The sequence below is a fragment of the Hylobates moloch genome, unplaced genomic scaffold (assembly GCF_009828535.3).
Source record: "Hylobates moloch isolate HMO894 unplaced genomic scaffold, HMol_V3 SCAFFOLD_4, whole genome shotgun sequence".
NCBI classification, from domain to species: domain Eukaryota; kingdom Metazoa; phylum Chordata; class Mammalia; order Primates; family Hylobatidae; genus Hylobates; species Hylobates moloch.
Window position 1 is genome coordinate 49,927,630 of NW_026652279.1, and position 20,884 is coordinate 49,948,513.

At 41.4% G+C, this 20,884-nt stretch overlaps 1 protein-coding gene and 1 pseudogene across 7 annotated transcripts in view; one reads left to right on the forward strand and one right to left on the reverse strand.

Moving 5' to 3' along the window:
- Window positions 1–20,884, reverse strand: part of PHLDB2 (pleckstrin homology like domain family B member 2) — a 235,411-nt gene that overhangs the window by 95,397 nt on the left and 119,130 nt on the right. Inside the window, exon 1 of one of the 7 annotated variants that reach the window (XM_058437519.1) lies at window positions 19,772–19,821. The exons of the other annotated variants lie outside the window; for them this stretch is intronic. The gene's annotated coding sequence lies outside the window, so the exon portion shown is untranslated. Of the gene's footprint in view, window positions 1–19,771; window positions 19,822–20,884 lie in introns of those variants that run through there. 7 annotated transcript variants of the gene reach the window in all.
- On the forward strand, window positions 171–344 carry LOC116467761 (small nucleolar RNA U3; annotated as a pseudogene).

The window sequence follows — 20,884 nt, forward strand, 5'->3', positions numbered from 1 at the left end:
AAGTTACACGAGTGTGCCTGCCTCTCCTGCCTCCCCTTCTACCTCCTCCACTTCTGCCTCTGCCACCCTGGAGACATAAAGACCAGCTCCTCCTCAGCCTACTCAACATGAAGACGAAGAGGATGAAGACCTTCATAATGATCCACTTCCACTTAATAAATAGTAAATACAAGACTATACTTTCAGGGATCATTTCTATACTTCATCACTAGAGAAGTTTCTCTGAACGTGTAGAGTACCAACTTCTACGCAAATAAACTAGAAAATCTAGAAGAAATGGACAAATTACTGGACACATACACTCTCCTAAGACTAAACCAAGAAGAGGTCAAACCCTGAGTAGACCAATAATAAGTTCTGAAATTGAGGCAGCAATTAGTAGCCTACCAACCAAAAAAAGTCCAGGACCAGACGGATTCACAGCTGAATGCTACCAGAGGTACAAAGAAGAGCTGGTACCACACCTTCTGAAACTATTCCAAACCATAGAAAAAGAGGAAATGCTCCCTAACTCATTTGATGAGGCCAGCAACATCCTGACACCAAAACCTGGCAGAGACACATCAAAAAAGGAAAATTTCAGGCCAATATCCCTAATGAACATCAATGCAAAAATCTTCAATAAAATACTGGAAAATTGAATCCAGCAGCACATAAAAAAGCTTATCCACCATGGTGAAGCTGGCTTCATCCCTGGGATGCAAGGCTGGTTCAACATATGCAAATCAATAAATGTAATCCATCACATAATCAGAACCAATAATAAAAACCACATGATTGTCTCAATAGATCAGAAAAGGCCTTTGACAAAATTCAACAGCCCTTCATGCTAAAAACTCTCAATAAACTAGGCATTGATGGAATGTATCTCAAAATAATAAGAGCTATTTATGACAAACCCACAGCCAATATCATACTGAATGGACAAAAACTGGAAGCATTCCATTTGAAAACCAGCACAAGACAACAATGCCTTCTCTCACCACTCCTATTCAACATAGTATTGGAAGAGAATACTGGCCAGGGCAATCAGGCAACAGAAAGAAACACAGGGTATTCAATTAGGAAAAGAGGAAGTCAAATTGTCTCTGTCTGCAGATGACATGATTGTATATTTAGAAAACCCCATCATCTCAGCCCAGAATCTCCTTAAGCTGATAAGCAACTTCAGCAAAGTCTCAGGATACAGAATCAATGGGCAAAAATCACAAGCATTCCTATACACCAATAACAGACAAAGAGCCAAATCATGAGTGAACTCTCAGTCACAATTGCTACAAAGAGAATAAAATACCTAGGAATCCAGCTTACAAGGGATGTGGAGAACCTCTTCAAGGAGAACTAGAAACCACTGCTCAAAGAATTAAGAGAGGACGCAAAGAAATGGAAAAACATCCCATGCTAACAGGGATAATCAATATTGTGAAAATGGCCATACTGCCCAAAGTAATTTATAGATTCAATGCTATCCCCATGAAGCTACCATTGACTTTCTTCACAGAATTGGAAAAAACTACTTTAAATTTCATATGGAACCAAAAAAGAGCCTGCATAGCCAAAACAATCCTAAGCAAAAAGAACAAAGCTGGAGGCATCATGCTACCTGACTTCAAAGTATACTACAAGTCTACAGTAACCAAAACAGCATGGTACTAGTACCAAACAGATAGACCAATAGAACAGAACAGAGACCTCAGAAATAACACCACCCATCTACAACCATCTGATCTTTGACAAACCTGACAAAAACAAGCAATGGGGAAAAGATTCCCTATTTAATAAATGGTGTTGGGAAAACTGGCTAGCCATATACAGAAAGCTGAAATTGGATCCCTTCCTTACACCTTATACAAAAATTAACTCAAGATGGGTTAAAGACTTAAACGTAAGACCTAAAACCATAAAAACCCTAGAAGAAAATCTAGGCAATACCATTCAGGACATAGGCATGGGCAAAGACTTCATGACTAAAACACCAAAAGCAATGGCAATAAAAGTCAAAATTGACAAATGGGATCTGATTAAACTAAAGAGCTTCTGCACAGCAAAAGAAACTATTATCAGAGTGAACGGGCAACCTACAGAATGGGAGAAAATTTTTGCAATCTACCCATATCCAGAATCTACAAAGAACTTAAACAAATTTACAAGAAAAAACAACCCTATCAAAAAGTGGGCAAAGGATATGAACAGACACTTCTCAAAGGAAGACATTTATGCAGCCAACAAACATATGAAAAGAAAGCTCATCATCACTGGTCATTAGAGAAATGCAAATCAAAACAACAAGATACCATCTCACACCAGTTAAAAAGGCAATCATTAAAAAGTCAGGAAACAACAGATGTTGGAGAGGATGTGGAGAAATAGGAACACTTTTACACTGTTGGTGGGAGTGTAAATTAGTTCAACCATTGTGGAAGACAGTGGGCGATTCCTCAGGGATCTAGAACTAGAAATACCATTTGACCCAGCAATCCCATTACTGGATGTATATACCCAAAGGATTACAAATCATTCTACTATAAAGACACATGCAAATGTATGTTTATTGCAGCACTGTTCGCAATAACAAAGACTTGGAACCAACCCAAATGCCCATCAATGATAGACCAGATAAAGAAAATGTGGCACATATACACCATGGAATACTATGCAGCATTAAAAAAGGATAAGTTCATGTCTTTTGCAGTGACATGGATGATGCTGGAAACCATAATTCTCAGCAAACTAACACAAGAACAGAAAACCAAACACCGCATGTTCTCACTCATAAGTGGGAGTTGATCAATGAGAACACATGGACATGGGGAGGGGAATATCATACATCATGGCCTGTCGGGGTGTGGGGGACTAGGGGCGGGATAGCATTAGGAGAAATACTTAATGTAGATGACGAGTTGATGGGTGCAGCAAACCACTGTGGCACATGTATACCTATGTAACAAACCTGCATGTTCTGCACATGTACCCCAGAACTTAAAGTCTAACTTAAAAAAAAGTAAATACATTTTCTCTCCGTTATGAACATCTTAATAACCTTTCTTCTCTAAATTACTTTATTATAAGAATATAGTATATCATACATATAAAATATGTGTTATTTTGTATTAAAATATGTGTTAATTGGCTTTGTTATTAGTAAGGCTTCTGGTCAATGGTAAACTAACAGTAGTTAAGTTTTGGGGGAGTAAAAAGTTATATGCAGATTTTCAACTTAGCAGGGTGTCAGTGTTCTTAACCGCCAAGTTGCTCAAGAGTCAACTGTACATACACCCAACCATACACACAGGTGGGGATCAAGCGAAAATCCTGGGAATCAACATTGGTATCCTCTGTCACTAGCACCCCCTTCCTCATTTTATCCATCAATAAATCCTATCAACACTGTCCTTAAAACATATTCTGAATCTGATCATTTCTTAGCATTTCCATGGTAGCCTCTCTAGTACAAGCTAGTATCTTCTCTTGCCTCCTCAATATGCCTATTCTTTCACAACAATAATAGCAATAACAATGGACTGGAAGAAATCACACCAAAAAAATCAGTAGTGATTTTATTTGGATGGTAGTTTTACCAGTGACTTTTAACCTCTCTCATACTAGTTCATATTTTCTACATTTTATGTAATACATTTGGACCGTTTTGACAACCAGGAAAAAAAACTCACTTACCATAAAATACTAGAATATGTAGCAACACTTCGTTTTAAAATTGATTAAACTTTTTTTTTTTTTTTTTTGAGACAGTCTTGTTCTGTTGCCCAGGCTGGAATGCAATGGTGCGATCTCCACTCACTGCATCCCTGCCTCCCAGGTTCAAGCAATTCTCCTGCCTCAGCCTCCCCAGTAGCTAGGATTACAGGTGTGTACCACCATGCCTGGCTAATTTTTGTATTTTTAGTAGAAACGGGGTTTCACCGTGTTGGCCAAGCTGGTCTCTAACTCCTGACCTCAAGTGATCCACCTGCCTCGGCCTCCCAAAGTGCTGGGATTACAGGCGTGAGCCACTGTGTCTGGCCAATTAAAGATTTTAAGTTGATTTTTTCCTTAGCTCTTGCCCAATTTTCAAGCCAGTTATTAACTTTTCCAAAAAAGGTTAAAGAACTCCTTTGCCAGGCGCGGTGCCTCACACCTATAATCCCAGCACTTTGGGAGGCCCAGGCAGGCAGATCACCTAACGTCGGGAGTTCGAGACCAGCCTGACCAAAATGGAGAAACTCCATCTCTACTAAAAATCCAAAAAATTAGCCAGGCATGGTGGTGCATGCCTGTAATCCTAGCTACTCGGGAGGCTGAGGCAGGAGAATCACCTGAACCCAGGAGGTGGAGGTTGTGGTGAGCTGAGATTGTGCCATTGCACTCCAGCCTGGGCAACAAGCAAAACTCCGTCTCGGAAAAAAAAAAAAAAAAAAGTCTTGATCAGACTAATTTAATATATAAATATACCGAAGACGGCAACATTTTTTCCAACTCTTCTAAATGACCCTGGCAAAAACATTAATCATATGAATTTATCTGTTCCACTCTTTACGCATCTGAAAAACTAAAAAATCAAATATTTCCCTCATATGAATAAAGCTAACAGAATTGTTATAAAAAAGTCTCTAGATGTTTGCTGAATAATAGCTTAGATAATATTAATATTCTTGTTTTTTAGAATGTAGCTACCTTACTTCCATATTTCAGTAGTTCTGTTTATTGTACAGGGAAAAAAATTAAAAATCTCAATGGGTAGTTTTAGGCACTTCATTCATTAAATCCATGCCTACTGTTTATCAGACATTTATTTAGCAGGCATTAGTGTTACTCACTAATATTCCAGTTCTTCTCCTTTCAGGAACATGGTGAGATTGCTCTTCCTCATCTCTGTGAGGATAGGTGTAGCTATGTCCCTTGCTTTGATCAATGAAATATGAGAGAAAGTAACTTGCCAGTTCCAAGCTGAAGCATCATGAGTCAGAACAGGAGTCACCATTTCCCACTCCCCTGCTAAGACAACTAGCCTCATCCAGGCTTGCAGAGGCTTTGTTAGCCCCACTCCTCATTCTCCATGTTGAATGAGGACAACATGGAACAAGGTCCTTGTCAACCCAAGATTGTCTGCAGCCACTGAGATTTGGGGTTTCTTTGTTACTATAAGGATGCTAATCTTCATTAAGTACCTAGCGTAAATCAGGCTCTGAGCTAGGCATTGGGAGACATACGGTAAGAGATACCATTTCCTGCCTTTATGTAGCTTAGAGTTCAAAGGGAAAAACACACTTATGAACAAATAATTGCTATGCATGCCTTAATATAATTGGTTGACAGGAAAAGGAACATGGAGTGGGGTGAATCCAGTGAGTGGTAGTTTTGAGGAGGTTACAGTATAAAGAAATGATGAAGAAGCCCACTGAAGGGAAGGGAATCTGATCAGTATTATTCAATAGTAGCATAAAGCCACATGCACACCTAAAATTCTGTGAGTTAAAGGATGTAAACAAACTTCCAAGCTCATATTAGGTCAGACCACTGGTACATCCAACAAACATCCTATCTCTGATAGAATTAAAAACAAAATCCATATAGGAAAAATCATTATTTTCTACAACACCGTTTTTTAAAATCTAGGACTGTAAGTCTCCTGGGATGAACTATATTTAATAATCATGTATTTCTCGCTCATAGTTCTCTAAATCTTTTTCTGTCTCTACCACCATGTAAGATATGCTCTCCTGGGTCCAAGCAGCATGCCTCCCCTAAAAGTGATTTAACTTGGACAGTAATCCTTGAAGTGTTTAGGTGTGTCTACAAAAAAAAATCTGAGATGTTAGAATAGACAAGAATTAATGCCAGTTAGTAAGAAGGACTTTGCTTTGAAAGAAATATATACAAAATGGGAAACAGAACTAAGTTAAGAGTATTCCCATAATATGCAGACACAGCAACCCAGAAAGCAAGCCAGGGCAGATGTCACTAAGCAGAATAAAAAGCTAAGCACTTACACCCAAACTGCATTTTAAATATTTACTCCAACAGTAAAGAATTGAAGGGTTTAATACCTCATGTCAAAATGAATACTCAAAGGTTTGGCTTTTGACTCAGCAGTATAAGACACTGATGTTATTTTTTAGATGATAAAATACATTAATATACTCGAACCTGTTTGTAGTTGGAAATGCTACTTAACCACCTGACTAAAATATTACGAAGCTCTGTCCCCTCTTTATTTGGGCTAAAGAAACTACAGAGCATTAAACTACAATACAGATTCCCTCCTACCCCAGGAAGTGCCACCACTTTTCCTCCTCTCAAATATACACTTTTTCTAAAAACCAAAAACTATGATTACCAAAGCAGATTGGTTGGCCAAACAAAAGATAACAGCAGAATTTTCCAAAGTAGTGTTGGCTGAAAGATCAGCTTTACAAACTCTAGGGAAGCAACAAGCAGGATATTTGCAAATAATAAACCACATCTTAGAAACAGCCATGCACCATTTCTTCTTGGCCATGCATATCTATAGAGGAAAGTTACAGAAGACTGGGATGGCAGGATATTCCAGAGAAAATTTAAAGGGATATTCGTGTTTGATACCCCATTTTTTTTTTTTTTTAGTTCAAGCTTATTGGTCCTGTTTAGGATGTGTAAAAGGTTGTGCATTTAGAGATTTACCATCAGGTACAAATATGGAATCCATTCATTTTCCTGAAGCTTAGTTTACCTGCCACAGCTGAATGTATATGTATATTTGTTTCAACTTGATTTCTCTTAACCTTACAAATCAATTCAACTCAAAAGGTACAGAATAATTCAGATGGGAGACTTTTCTGACCCCATGAGTGACAACAATGGCTACTGATAGCTCTTGCCTTCCCTATTTCCAGAGTGCTCTTTTCATTTTAGATGTGAGCAGGCCTAATCCCATTAGGAACTCCTAGGAAATGTGGACCAGTCATCAGTCGTGTACTTTGAATGAGGATTAGGGTGTGAGCAAGAGAGAAGAGGCAGGAGGATGAAGAACACAGTGAGAGTTTGGTTTCAATTCCCTAGGCAATGAGAGCAGGAGGAATGTGATTGCACACATCAGAGACTGCAGCTGAGTGTAGAGGAAGAAAGCAGAGTTAGAGTTAGGAAGGTGGGAGGTGAGAGAGAGTACACAAGAGGCATTGCCAAGGTGACAACAGGAGGGAGGGAAGTGGGGAAGGGAGGTCTGTGTTAACATGTGTAAGAGAGGAGGCAAAGAAGATGCCAAAGTTTACAGCCTGTCTTCTTGATCTATGCTGATGTGTTTGTTTTGGGTTTCCTGTATATTTTACGTAAACAAAAAAGAGATCTCAGTGAAACTATATGATCCCTGCATTATGTTGCTGTGGAAAGAAAACAGTCCCGAAGGCCTTAATGGCTACATGCCTTATTACATGCGTATCCACAGAATGGGCTGGGAGAAGCGAATGCATCTGGTGCCCATCTGAGAGAAAAGGCAACAGGGGGAGGTCTAAACGGGAAAGAAGTTAATGTATGTTGAAATGTTTGCATTTACTTTCCAATCCATAAATTAAATCCCCCCAGTGCTCTTGTTATTTTATCACCTGAAACCTACTATATCACCTCATTAGAAAACGCCAAGAAGTCATGAAGAGATCACTGGAAGGTACCCACAGAAAGTCACAGTACTTTTTCCCTGGAAAATAAAATTACCTGAAAAACCAACTTAGGGATCATTTTTAAAAGTTCTTTGGGAGATTCTTTTCTCTTTGGTACAATTCTGGTATCTGTTTTGAAATAAAATTCTCCAGCTCCATTTGTATCAGATAGCACCAGAATGAAGCTAATCCCCTTCAAACTATAAATCACCAACAGTGAATTTATGATACTGTGAACTGTAGGGATCAGAGTTTCAAGATAATGAAAACACACCGAAGGAACAAAGGTTTTTTTTTTTTTTTTTTTTTTTTTAACAGGGTCTGTCACCCAGGCTGGAGTGCAGTGGCACAATCTTGCCTCACTGCAACCTCTGCCTCCCAGGCTCAAGCCATCCTCCTACTTCAGCATCTCCAGTAGCTGGGACTACAGGCATGAGCCACCACACCTGGCTAATTTTTTTTTTGTACTTTTTGTAGAAACGGGTTTTCACCATGTTTCTCAGGTTGGTCTTAAACTCTTGGGCTCAAGTAATCCACCTGCCTTGGCCTCCCAAAAGTGCTAGGATTACAGGCAGAAGCCACCATGCCGGGCCAAGAACGAAGTTTTAAAAGCAAAGAAACAAATTTAAATGTCTGTTGTGTTGTATTGTGCTGTGTTGTGTTAGAGAAGAGGGACTTAAAGTCTGGCCTACATAAATGCAATCATCCAGGTAATTTATACGAAGTGAGTATGGAGAATTCCCAAATTATACAACATATTACTTGTCATTTCACACTGTCATATACAGACACTGCCTTAGGATCATCCAATCAATATAGTAGGAATTAATCGAAGAGGGACTGACTGCAAGAGCAAGTGATAGAAAACTGTAAATCGTTTCATATTGTTGAGAAAATGCAGAGGGATTTAGATTACAGAAGCAAATTCAGGAAAACTCATTTCAAAAAAAAATTAGGGTGTGGGTCAAAATTTCCACTTTATAACAAAGTTTGAGTCTATACCCATGCCCTGCAAGAGCCACAGAGCAGAGATGCTGACTCGGAGTCCACATTTTGTGGCAGACAGTGGTTGATGCCTGGTGTTCAAAGCGCTCCCCACACACTGGTGGTCCACAGGCTGGTCTCTTTCAGCACTGATGTTTACAATAAGATGATGTTATGAATAAAGCATGCACTGATGACATGTAATTGAATTCAGACATCAGCTTAGAGCAGTCCTTCAGAAGCAGTGCCATTCTTTACATGAATTCTGCGGGGGTATTTCTGTGGTGACCAATGGCAGCAGATGGGGCCTGAGGGGAAGCTTTCAGAGGATTGAAGGGAAAAACAATCTAGTTCAAGCTGAAACTCCAAGCTTTACAGTGGACAACAATGGACACAAAAACTTCTTTTTCCACTAATCCCAACATCAAAACACATGGAAGAGGGAGCTAATTATTAGAAGCTCCAGAAACAACCACTTCCTAGCAATATTCTCATTTCAAAAGTCAAAAAGCAGCCTATTTTCCTCATCCTCTGTTCTCCAAACACCATCCTCAGTTAAACCCGTAGTCCCCTCAACTCCCCCTCTGCAAACAGACCTAGCTACTTCACAAATATTTCCTTGCATTCTTATATCCTCCTCAACCTCCTCTATCTCTGCAAACAAGCCTCACCTGTCCACATATCCCAAACCCATCTGCAAACACCCCCCTCTAAGCAAATAGCCCCAGATCCTCTCTCCTTCCAATGCTATTCCCTACAGCTTCTGCAGCCATCCGTAACCCTGGACCTTCCCACTGTCTCAGTATCTGTCTCCTTAGAACTTCCTCTTCTCCCACTCCCTCATCCTGGCTTTCTAACCGCTGTTCCTTTAAACTCTTCCTCCACACACAAGATTTTATATCTCACAGTAGAGAGAGAAAAAAGCCTGTTAGTAGACATAGTCCCCTTATTGTTCTGTTTTGCAAATAAACACAGCAGCAAATGGATTCCAACTCCTCTTCCTTTGCACCATGTTCTTTGTCACCCAAAGACCTGCCTGTTTGAACAAAATAATTATTACCCACTAGATACATGTAGGTAGGTGGATATTCTCCAAGGAGGATGTTTACAATTATCAAAAAGATCCAAAAAAGCAGTTCCATGGGAAGAAATGTATTTTAATGGCAAAATAAGGAGGCTTGTTTATTCTTTCAGACTGAGCCTATTACAACAGGCAGCTGTAAATCCTAATGTGTGTAGACATGCACACGCACACACACACAGAGACAGACACACATGCTGTCCACATGCCTACAGTGGTCTAAAACACACAAAGGCTTTTTGTGACTGCCAATGGGGACTCTTCAGAATTCAGACAAGACACATCCTCGGAATTCACCAGGTGTTGGGAGCGATGTGTGACAGGGCTGGAGAGAAAGGTGAGGGCCACTGGGGACCAGAATGTGGCGGTGATGTCTCAGGACACCGATTACACAGTTGCTTTCTTGCTTTTCTTTTTCTTTCTTTTCTTTTTTTTTTTTTTTTGAATTTTTACTTTATCATATTCTAAAGATACCTAAAAGAAGAAGTAAGGAAGACAATTAGGGAAAGAACAAAAGACTCAAAGGATGCTACAGGAGGGAAAAGGGGCCCAGAAGGAAGTGGAGAGTGATGGGGGATAATGAGAACATTAAGTGCAGATGGAAGGAGTGGAGCACAATATAAAAGAAGTTCCAGCTTCTTCCTGTCACAATAAAAGAGTGTAACCCCAGGCTACCATTCCCTTCTGTTATCTCTAGCTGTATTGAAGTCTGAGCTCTGTCAAACAAGAAGAAGAAAAAAAAAATTCCAGATGGTATTCGAAGGTTCCTAAAAGTAATCACAATCAACAGCAATAACCATATTTCAAATGAGGATCTTCATCTCCTGTGAGCAGAGGCTACTTTTAAATCAGTCTACATTGTTTTACATTACGAATTGTTAGAAATCTTATAGGTCTCTTAGTAAAGAGGGTAAGCCATCAATCATAGGGATTTTTAAAAAAGTTTTGTGCTAGTCCCTTGAGTAAGACTAGTCTGTAGGAACTTTAAAATATTCTTTAGATTCTGCAAGTAATTTAGCTGCATGTTCCCTGTGATAACTCTCCTCGGCCAGTGAAGAGGACAGGTTGGGGGAGGACAGAAAGCAGAAACAACCTCAGTAAACTTTTGCGTCATTAAATGTTTCCTCACACTTGCAAAATTCCTTACTTTTACATAAGTCATCAAGGTGTGCTTTCTTCAATTAGGCTCACATTTGTGTTAAAGCAGCTTTACCAATATTTAAAGGAGACAATATCAATAAGTATTGAAATATATATATATACACACACATATATATATTAATTCAGCTCAACACAAATTAAAAGTGTGCTGTCTCCGAGTACAGAAAATACAAGGAAGAGAATAATATGTTTTTAAAAAAAAAAAAAAAAAAAACAGAAATGCAATTACCTAATTCTAAAATATGGGAAAGTCCCCAGGGGTGGGAGGGGGCTCAGGGGAAGACTCATGAATAAGCAAATGGCAAGGGGAAAAAAAAAAAAAAAAACCAAGAGGAAGAGAGAAGTATTCTCAATTAAAGAGACTGAGGGTGCATACCAATTAAATGCAATGTGTGGACATGGTTTTGGATCCTGTTTTGAACAATCCATCTATTTTTTAAAATGTATGAAGCTAGGCAAGGTGGCTGAGGCTCATAATCCCAGCACTTCAGGAGGCCGAGGCATGAGGATTGCTTGAGCCTAGGAGTTTGAGACCAGCCTGACCAGCATAGCAAGACCCCATCTCTACAAAAATTTAAAAAATTAGCCAGGCATGGTGGTGCATGCCTGTAGTTCCAGCTACTCAGGAGGCAGAGGCAGAGGTGGAGGCAGCGGGGGTCACTTGAGCCCAGGAGGGCAAGGCTGCAGTGAGCTATGATCATGCCACTGCACTCCAGTCTGGGTGACGCAGCAAGATCCTGTCATTTTTTTTAAAAAGTATGAGCTGGGAGCAGTAGCTCAGGCCTGTAATTCCAGCACTCTAGGAGGCTGAGGCAGGCAGATCACTGGAGCCCAGGACTTCAAGACCAGCTTGGGCAACATGGTGAGACCCCATTTCTACAAAATATACAAAAATTAGCCAGGCATGGTGGCACAAGCCTGCAGTCCCAGCTACTGGGAAGGTTGAGGTGAGAGGATCACTTGAACCCAGGAGACCAAGGCTGCAGTAAACCAAGATGGTGTCACAATACCCCAGCCTGGGTGACAGAGCAAGACTCTGTCTCAAAAAAAAAAAATTAAAATTAAAAAAAGACATATGAGGCAATCAGAGAATTTGAGACTGGAAAATAGATGATAATGCTGTGGTTTTTTAAAAGTGTGATGATAATATATCTTAAAAATACTCTTAGAGTTACATTGTAAATTATTTACGAATGAAATACGATGATGTTTGGAATCTGCTTTATAACAATCCATGTTTCAGGGTAAAGTGAGGTTTACAAATGAAACAAGATTAGCATATATAAATAATTGTTGAAGCTGGGTGATAGGTACATGGATCTTTGTTTATTATTTTATTATTCTTTTAGTGTACATTTAAATTTTTGTGTAGTTTAATATTTTTCATAATAAAATATCTTTTAAAAAAGCTACATGCATTCTGCAAGTCAACATCAATAAAATGTATATACTACCTTAAAAATTATAGTAGCTAACTTTACAAAGAAGGTTGGGGTCATATCACTGGCTCCTAGTTGATTTTTTCTTAAGTATAAAATACTAACTCTTTGTCATACTGAATTAAGTTCCTAAAAGCTGATATATATATTTTTAAGTACCTGGGAGAAGTCTGAAAGCAAATACATTTTCAAGATAACAAGTAAGCAGGCCATCACATTTAAGATATTTGCAAGATAACGTTAGGTGGGGTAGCTAAGTGTCACCACTGCATGCCCAAATAATGATTTCTTCATAAAACTGTCAAACCCTCCATATCAAGAATTCCAGCCTCAACTAAAAGGTTAAAATACACACACACACACACACACACACCCCTTAGAAACTTATGTTAAGGAAGAGACTAACATACTTTGTAGATTTTACAGTTCTGTTACTGCTTCTCTGAAAGTGGAGGAGCTCTTTAGGTCAAGTTCTTCATAGAATCCTAACCAAGGATCCTGATCAAGTACCCCATAAAGCTAGAAGGGTCTTCCTTTATTATGTGATCACCCAGTGAAGTGCAGAATCATGGGATAAGTAACTTCAGATACTCTTCTTCAATCACAGGAGTGCTACAGGGAAAAGCACCCTCTGATCTTTTGATCTCAAAGCTAATTTCAAGCAAGAGAATTATCAACCTGGGGATCATATGTGGATAAAGATGCTCTCTCGACCCTGAAACCACCTCCGTGGACTTGAACTGGAAGCTGAGGAGAGTGTGTGGGAGGGAAACTCTCCAATCTTTCCGCCATCCTGCCCCATCCCACACTACTGATCAAAAGACACTCCCTTAAGAGTAATATTTAATTTTTCCAAAGTAACATTCCCCAGACCTAAATACTTGCTGGAATTCCCATTCCCTAACCCAAGATTTGTGAACTGGGAATAGTCAGAGTACAAACAGGCTCACAAGAGGTGGAACAAACACAGGTCAACCACGTCTTCCATGTTTGTAATGCATTTCGCTTTACATCAAAAACTGAGTGGGTGCGGCTGGGCTCGGTGGCTCATGTCTGTAATTCCAGCACTCTGTGATGCTGAGGTGGGCAGATCACCTGAGGTCAGGAGTTTGAGACCAGCCTGGCCAATATGGTGAAACCCCATCACTACTAAAGTACAAAAATTAGCTGGGTGTGGTGGTGCACGCCTATAATCCCAGCTACTCGGGAGGCTGAGGCAGGAGAATCACTTGAACCTGGGAGGCCGAGGTTGCAGTGAGCTGGATCGCACCACTGTACTCCAGCCTGGGTGACAGAGCAACTCTGTCTCCAAAATAAATAAATAAATAAATAAATGAGTGGGTGGGGTAGGTTTCTAAAATTTTGTAAAGTAAATATAATTATGGTCATATCATATCTTTATTACTTAGCAGCTGATTATGCACAATGAGTATTACAAGACACTTAATTTTTCCCTTCCATGCTATCTACCTTTTGATCACTTACTGCTTGAAAGAACGGAAATAACTTGAACAAGTTGAGATAAATAATTGACTAAGTTTAATTTAATTTTAATCAATGCTGTTTTTTATAACTCTGGCCAAAAGATCTAATAAAGGAAATGGTTATGTTAGGATGTTATTTTTATTACAGTGGCCAATCTAGTAGAGAGAACACTGGATAGGCTGCCAGGGAAGCGAGTCAGAAGATCCATCTTAGTTCTGGTTCTGCTAACAGAACTAAGATCTGGAGCACGTCAATTCGCCTGTCTTCATTTTGTTTTAGCAGGAGTTTCTCCATATTCAACATAGTGAGGGTGAACTACATGTTCTTTCTGCTCCAACTTTCTAGACTCCCACAGATACTGGTTAAATAACACAGGAGTGCTCATTATATAATGCAGGAAATGGAAATGACCACAGAACAGAAATAGTTTTAGTGATAAGGTGGCAGCTACCTAATTGGGAAAAGATTTCACGGGCACTGATGCCCATGACATTCCAAAGGCATGGTAAATTGTTTCAGCATAACATAGTGGGAAAAAGGCCTGGTCAGAGTTATGGTAATGTAATATAATATGGGTATTTGATTGAGCATGATGTATAAGAAAGGTTTTGTCTGCATTCCCATGGCTTGCAGTTTCCTTTATAAATCTTAAGCTGTTTTTGAAAAGCTACTTCTGCAATGACGTAAGCAGTGAGGCAGCCAGACATCACTTCTCAATCCCCTCTGAATATCTCTTGGCTGTGCAGCACTATTCACACTGGGTCTGCACTGGTCAAAAGAATGTAGGAGCTGGGTTTCTTTTGCTTTTATCTTTCCTTGTTTTAGCAGTAGGGTGGTCAAGAAAGAAATCTTGGAAAACTCTTGTAATTTTTAACTTTTTTGCTATTTCATAAGCTAGTTCCATGAACATGCTGCCATCTAGGGCAGTCACATGCAATGTGCAAACAAAACACTCTAAGATGATCAACACCAATTCCCACTGAATTAGCAGCAAGTCTCAGAAAAAGCTGACCTGGCTTAAGGCCATCGATAAATAGTGGCATACACAATATTTTCTTTCCTTTTACTTTGTAAAGTAAGGAAAAGCACTTCATCTAATAAAATCAACCTAACACACTAAACAAGTATCTCCTGTAAAAATCCTCTCAAAACTTTTTTGACTAACTAACCCTGTTACTCTATATCTTATTAATCTGTTTCTTTGTATAGCAATTACCTACAACCTCTAGGTTTCCCACACATCAGTAAAATGATTTTTACACTTGATTTTCTCTTATTGACCACGAGCTGCTATAGACAACTATCTTGCCTTTAAAGCAGATAAAGCACAAAGCTCCTTTTCTGCAATGTCTAAGAAACATCCTTAAGTGTCATGAAAACAACTGTAAGCAAATTAACTCCCGGAAGGTTCAAGTTCCTGGATGAACATAGAGATAAGTAATGCCTTGCTAAATGTTTACTTTGAAGGGATTTGAAAACCTGAGCTAACAAATTTGGTTTTATTTATTTTCAAAAGACAAGTTACTTTAATCAAATCCCCATAAATATTTCTAGCCAACAGTTATTTTTTTAAAAACTACTCCCGTCTCCTCTTCCATCATCTGAAAAACAGTATCAAGAATGGCCAGATGAAAGGTAATAATGAAAAGACTGGTACACCCCTTTTGCATAGTACCTGCGGGGGGGAGGGGGCAGATCCCTTAAAAGGGCTATCACTCTTGAGTCATTTCTAAATATATTACTATGTACTTGGCTTTGAGGTGCACCCTTTGGCTAGCTGTCAAAATGACAAGAAACTATCTTAACACTTTTCGGAGGTTTTATGTCTCCCACCAAAGGCATACTAAAAACTTTCCTATATGGCCAGAACCTGTCAGATTTGAGTATTAGATAAAATAACTACCACAGCAGGACCACTTGGCACCCAGAACTAGAATCCATAATCATGAGCCTAATGGCTAACCATAGCAATGTAAACAGGAGAGTACACATGTTTGTAATTAATCAGGCTATGGTGTACAACTTTTCTGATAATCAAAACCTCATTAAGGTAACTCCTTTCTATAAACAGAGCCATTCAAAAATGCCATGCTTTTTAAACTCTCCCAAGTAATTAACAATAACTTTCTTTACTATCATTTTCTTTCCCATTAGGTAAACACATGGAATGATAGAGACTGTGGGTGCAGGAGGAAGTGCAATAGAACGGGAGGCTTGCAAATTCTGCCGCTATCTAACCCAGTTAGTTGGTTGGAGGGAAAAGATTCAGATAAGAGGATTTCTAAGGTTCCTTTTACCCCCATAGTTATTTTGTTCTACATGCTGAAAGAATAGCTAAGCTTGAATTGTCTTCTGATTCTTAATCCTAGTTCTATGCAATTGAATTTATATTAGATATCCCCTCATCAGCTTATGAATTTCTCCCACAATTTCCCCAACACTTGCTCATTTCCATATATACCAGGTGTCTTTTTTTCTTCCATACTCAGGAGGCCTCTGTAATTCTCCCTTCTGTCCAAGCAGCCCTATCCATTCATGTACTCTACTCTTAACCGATAAGGCAGGGAGGGACAGAAAATCTGAAATGTTCTGTTTTGTACCTGGATTCAAAAGCAACATCTGCTATGTCTGTGGAACCATCTGTTGCCCACTTTGCCATGGAAAGGACGGTGCAGGCATCAGAAGCGGAGTGTCACAGGTCATATAATGGAATTACCCCTTTCTGGGACTAGGGCACCCAGGCATGTGCCCCACAGTCTCTATGGCTAATGCCTCCCCTCCCCCATCGAAGCATTTATTTATTTTCTCACAGGGAATGGTGCTTTGAAACTTTTACACAAGGTCAGGTCCAGTGTGTTTTGTTTTTTGTTCCCATTTGCCTGAATCTCTATTTTAAAATTTTTAACCCCTGGGTTGTACCTAGAACTTTGTCTGCCCACCCTTAGCTCACCTGAGACCTTATTAAGTCCTAAAGCTCTGAGTGTCTCAGTTTTTTACATCTATAAAAAGAAGGGGTAGAAATTAAGTCATCTCTGAGGCTCCCTTGTGCTCTAATGCTCCTAAATCCCATGACTTTAATCTAACTCAGAGTTGTCAATGAACACAAGTTCCTCGACCTCTATGGTATATTAAGACTCTAAATGGCAAGGACAAAAGAATCTGCTGCATACAAAACGGCTTCTATGATAAGGGTCTCTTGTTTAACACAGTTAAACAAGTTTCTTGAGGATCCAAATCAGACTAAGATGCCTAATCTTGTTAACCTACTCCCCCAGGCAATACTCTAGTGCAGGGCTTGGGGCTGCATAATTGTTTTTGTGTTCGGTGCATGGCAAGGTGCTTAACCGCATCCCAGGCCTCTACCCACTATATGGCAGTAGCACTCTCCTTCTGTCAGTTGCTACAACCAAAAATACGTTGCCAATATCCCCTAGGGGCCAAAACCCCTCTCCCATTGAAAACCACAGCTCTAATGTACGTCAGGACTTTAAGATAAAGCACATCACTTAGGTGTTTTTGTTTCAAAAGAGTGACATTTACACAATCAACAATTAAGTACACTAAGACTTTACAGATAGATTTATAAGGCACAGGTACTCCACCTAGAAAATGTACAAAGCCACTGTCACTCTAAGCCATCCACAGCACCATAGCACTGCCTCCCTGCTAAGGGTTGAAAATCAGGATATAAAGCCGTAACGTTAACTACTCTTTTAAAAATATTTAAAAGGAGACCAGGTGTGGTGGCTCATGCCTGTAATCCCAGTACTTTGGGAGGCCAAGGCAGGTGGATCACCTGAGGTCAAGAGTTTGAGACCAGCCTGACCAACGTGACAAAATCCTGTCACTACTAAAAATAGAAAAATAAGCCAGGTGTGGTGGCAGGCGCCTGTTATCCCAGCTACTCGGGAGGCTGAGGCAGGAAAATGGCTTGAATCAAGGAGGCAGAAGTTGTAGTGAGCCGAAGTAACTTCTCCAATGAACTCCAGAGTCAACCCTTGCTTATAGACCTCAAAATGGAGCTTTGAAGAAAATAGTGAAAACCAGAGATTGGTTAATCACTTTGGCTTATTTTTTCCTCTCTTGCACACACAACAAACACACATGGTAAATAAAATGTTTCTGGAAAGGTTGCTAACGAGTTTCAGCTTGGTCACAGTTCTTGAAGGGAGGAGTGAGCAAGCTCTTAGTCTAATTTCCTAAGTATCTTTTCCTCCCCTTTTCAAACAGGGATCCAGGCGACACCTGTGGCAGACGATCTCAACACCAAAAGAACAGCAGCTGCCAGCTGCATAAAACAGATTGAGGCCTGCAAATTGACTGAAATGATCACTACTCTTAACCAGACATCTCATTTTTCCACTTGTGACAGGCTGAGATCTGCAAACCTCTGGGTCTCAAGAGATGAAGGCTACATTAGCCAACTAAGTGCACAAACTCAACTCTTCCTTGTCATTAAAGAATTTGCCAGTTATAAATGGTTTGGAGAATTTACAGAATTTAAGTACATGGAATGTTTAAATTTCCCCATTAAATGTAAGAGGCAAAGAAAATCCTTTTAAATAACTAAGCAGAGGATGTGAAAGGGGAGCCAAGAATAGACAGAACTGTCACTTTTCAAAGAACCTTCGCTCTTTATTCAAACAAATATTTACACAATTGAAGGCAACGGCAAGAGAGATATAGCCATTCTGTTAAAATAGTGGGCAACTCTATAACGGTTTATTTATCCCAAATCCGACTGTTCTGTTGCTAACCTACCAGGAACCAAGAATTCAAGTATTCACAGGGCAAAAGTTTAACCTTCTGAAACTGTGGACCTCATTTAGATCTCTCCCAGCCGAATTCAAACGTTAGAATCCCAGAGACATATCTCGAACGCCCAAATTAAACCAAACCAGGAAGCTTAAAATTACACGTCCAATACTTGAAAACCTACATCTGTAACTTACACGTTCATATTACGAAGGGAAATGCGGCTGACAAATATTTACACTAAAAAGACTCCACATTTTTATGCCTCGTCTAGTTACACTCCCAGCTGTGCCTGGCTATGACTAGCTGTGCATTCTAGAGCTCTTTAGAGCTACTTCAGAGTTGCAGCATAAAGATTTCTAGGGAAGAGGACAGGGCCAGGCGCCCGGAGGATTTCCAGCCACGGGTAGTTTACCAAGAGAAAAAGCTGCGGGCATCGCTCCCTCTTTTACATAAGAAAGGTAAGTGAGGAACCGCGAAGCAGTTTGACTTCTCAAGCTCTTCCAAACAGGAAACCCCAACCCTGGGAGGGATAGCCTGTCAGCCTTTTAATTTCCTGGTGGTGGCGGGAGTTAGCCAGGTCCTCCGCGCTTTAATAAGTGATGACTGCTGGGGCTAAGTTATTAAACGAACCAGCAAACAATTCAGCTGCGCCTCCGCCGCGCAGGGCGCTGGAGAAACAGAGGGTTAGAATACTTCCCAAGCCTTCCAGCGGCTATCTCTAGGGGTGCCGAGAGGGCCACACTATAAACTTTCAGTGGGGGGTCAAAGGCCAAATCGGAATCAGCCGCTCTTGGCGGTTAAAGCTCGTAGGTTCACTCTTGAAAGAAAGTGGAACTAGAAGCGCAGCTAGCCAAATATTTGAGGGGAGAGTTCTCTGAATCCCGCGCCCTACACCATCCAGCAGCGGACCTTCTCTTTCTCAGGGAGCTATCCCAAGGATCCCCATCCCTCTCTCCATGTGCATTCCAGAGTTGTTGGAAAAAGTTGCCCCCAGTTCCCCCACATCCTGCCTGTTTCCTACAATCACTCTGGAAGCATCTCCCCTACCAGACACTCCCTCCCCGGGATCCCCTCAACCGGAGATCTACCCAGCCCCCCGAGAGTCATGCACAACGGGGTTCGCCACCCCCACCCACCCAGCTGCGCAGCCTGGGCACTGCCGACCCCAGCCCGGGCTTTTGTCCCTACAGCCTGTAAAGAAGCAAAGAAACTCTGTGTCCCCGGAGCCCACTCACCGTCTCATCTTTCCTCCAAACCGCCGCTCTACGCTGGCGCCGCCGCCCTAACGCCTAGCCTTTGCCCCCGCCCACCCTGTCTCCCTCCGTGAGCCCGCCAGCCCCTCCTGACTCGCGGTGAGCAGTCAGCGCGCCCCTCCTCGGCCCGGGCAGCCACTGCCTCCTCTCCGCCCCCAACCCTCCGCAGCGCAACCGGCGGCAACCAACTCGGCCGCGGGGGAGGCAGCGTCCTCGGGGCGCACTCCTGGCACACGGAGTCGGCACCACCCCCTCCTCCAGGACGACCACCGCCGTCTCCTCACCTGGCCATTGGTGCGGCCCGTTCCCGGCGGCGAGAGAAAGCAGGCGCGCTCCTTGCGCCACGCCACACCGTCCGGCCCCCCTCGGGCCGCAATGGTGGGCTCCGCGCGGCTGGGTCCGGCACCCTTGACCCCCTTTGTAACCACCGCGGCGGGCACCCAAGGGAGTTCGAGCAACGAAGTTGGTGACCTACCCCTCTCCCAGGCAGTTTGCTGTTGGGGCTTTCACGGCTGCTGGAAGGGCATGGCTGTTTGCCCCATCACTGGGCGCCAGCTTCTCAAAGCTACGTTCACAGCAACGCAGTAGGGACTTTTGTGGCAGGCTTTTTTTAAGAGCTGAAAGAAGGGCGGGAGGGTTTACGTCCTCGGGTGATGATTTCCTCACTAGAGAGCGAAGTATCTGTTGGGAAACTCCAGGTGACCGCACCTCCTTCCGACAGTTCGCCCCGGGGCAAGTTTACCAGCTGCGTCAGAAAGCAGGTTTGCAAAATCCTTGGAGAACGGCCTGAGCTAAGGACTGGGGTTAGGAGGGTTTTAAACTCATTCTGATTTTCTTGCAATCATATCTCTTGAAAGTTTTAATATTTTCCCCAATATTTTTCTGAGTTGCTATAACCAATGAAAACAATGCTGATGTAGACGTCCACCAGCCAATGCTTTATTGGAAGTCAACGAATGAGACCGAGGGTGGCCCATAGTCGATCTCGGCACGCGGGAATGTGAACCTCTTCCAAGGTCTGGGCGAGTCCCTAGAGTTACGCAGATGAAGGACATTGGCCCTGGAGAATCTCACACCAGCAAAGAAGAGCACAAC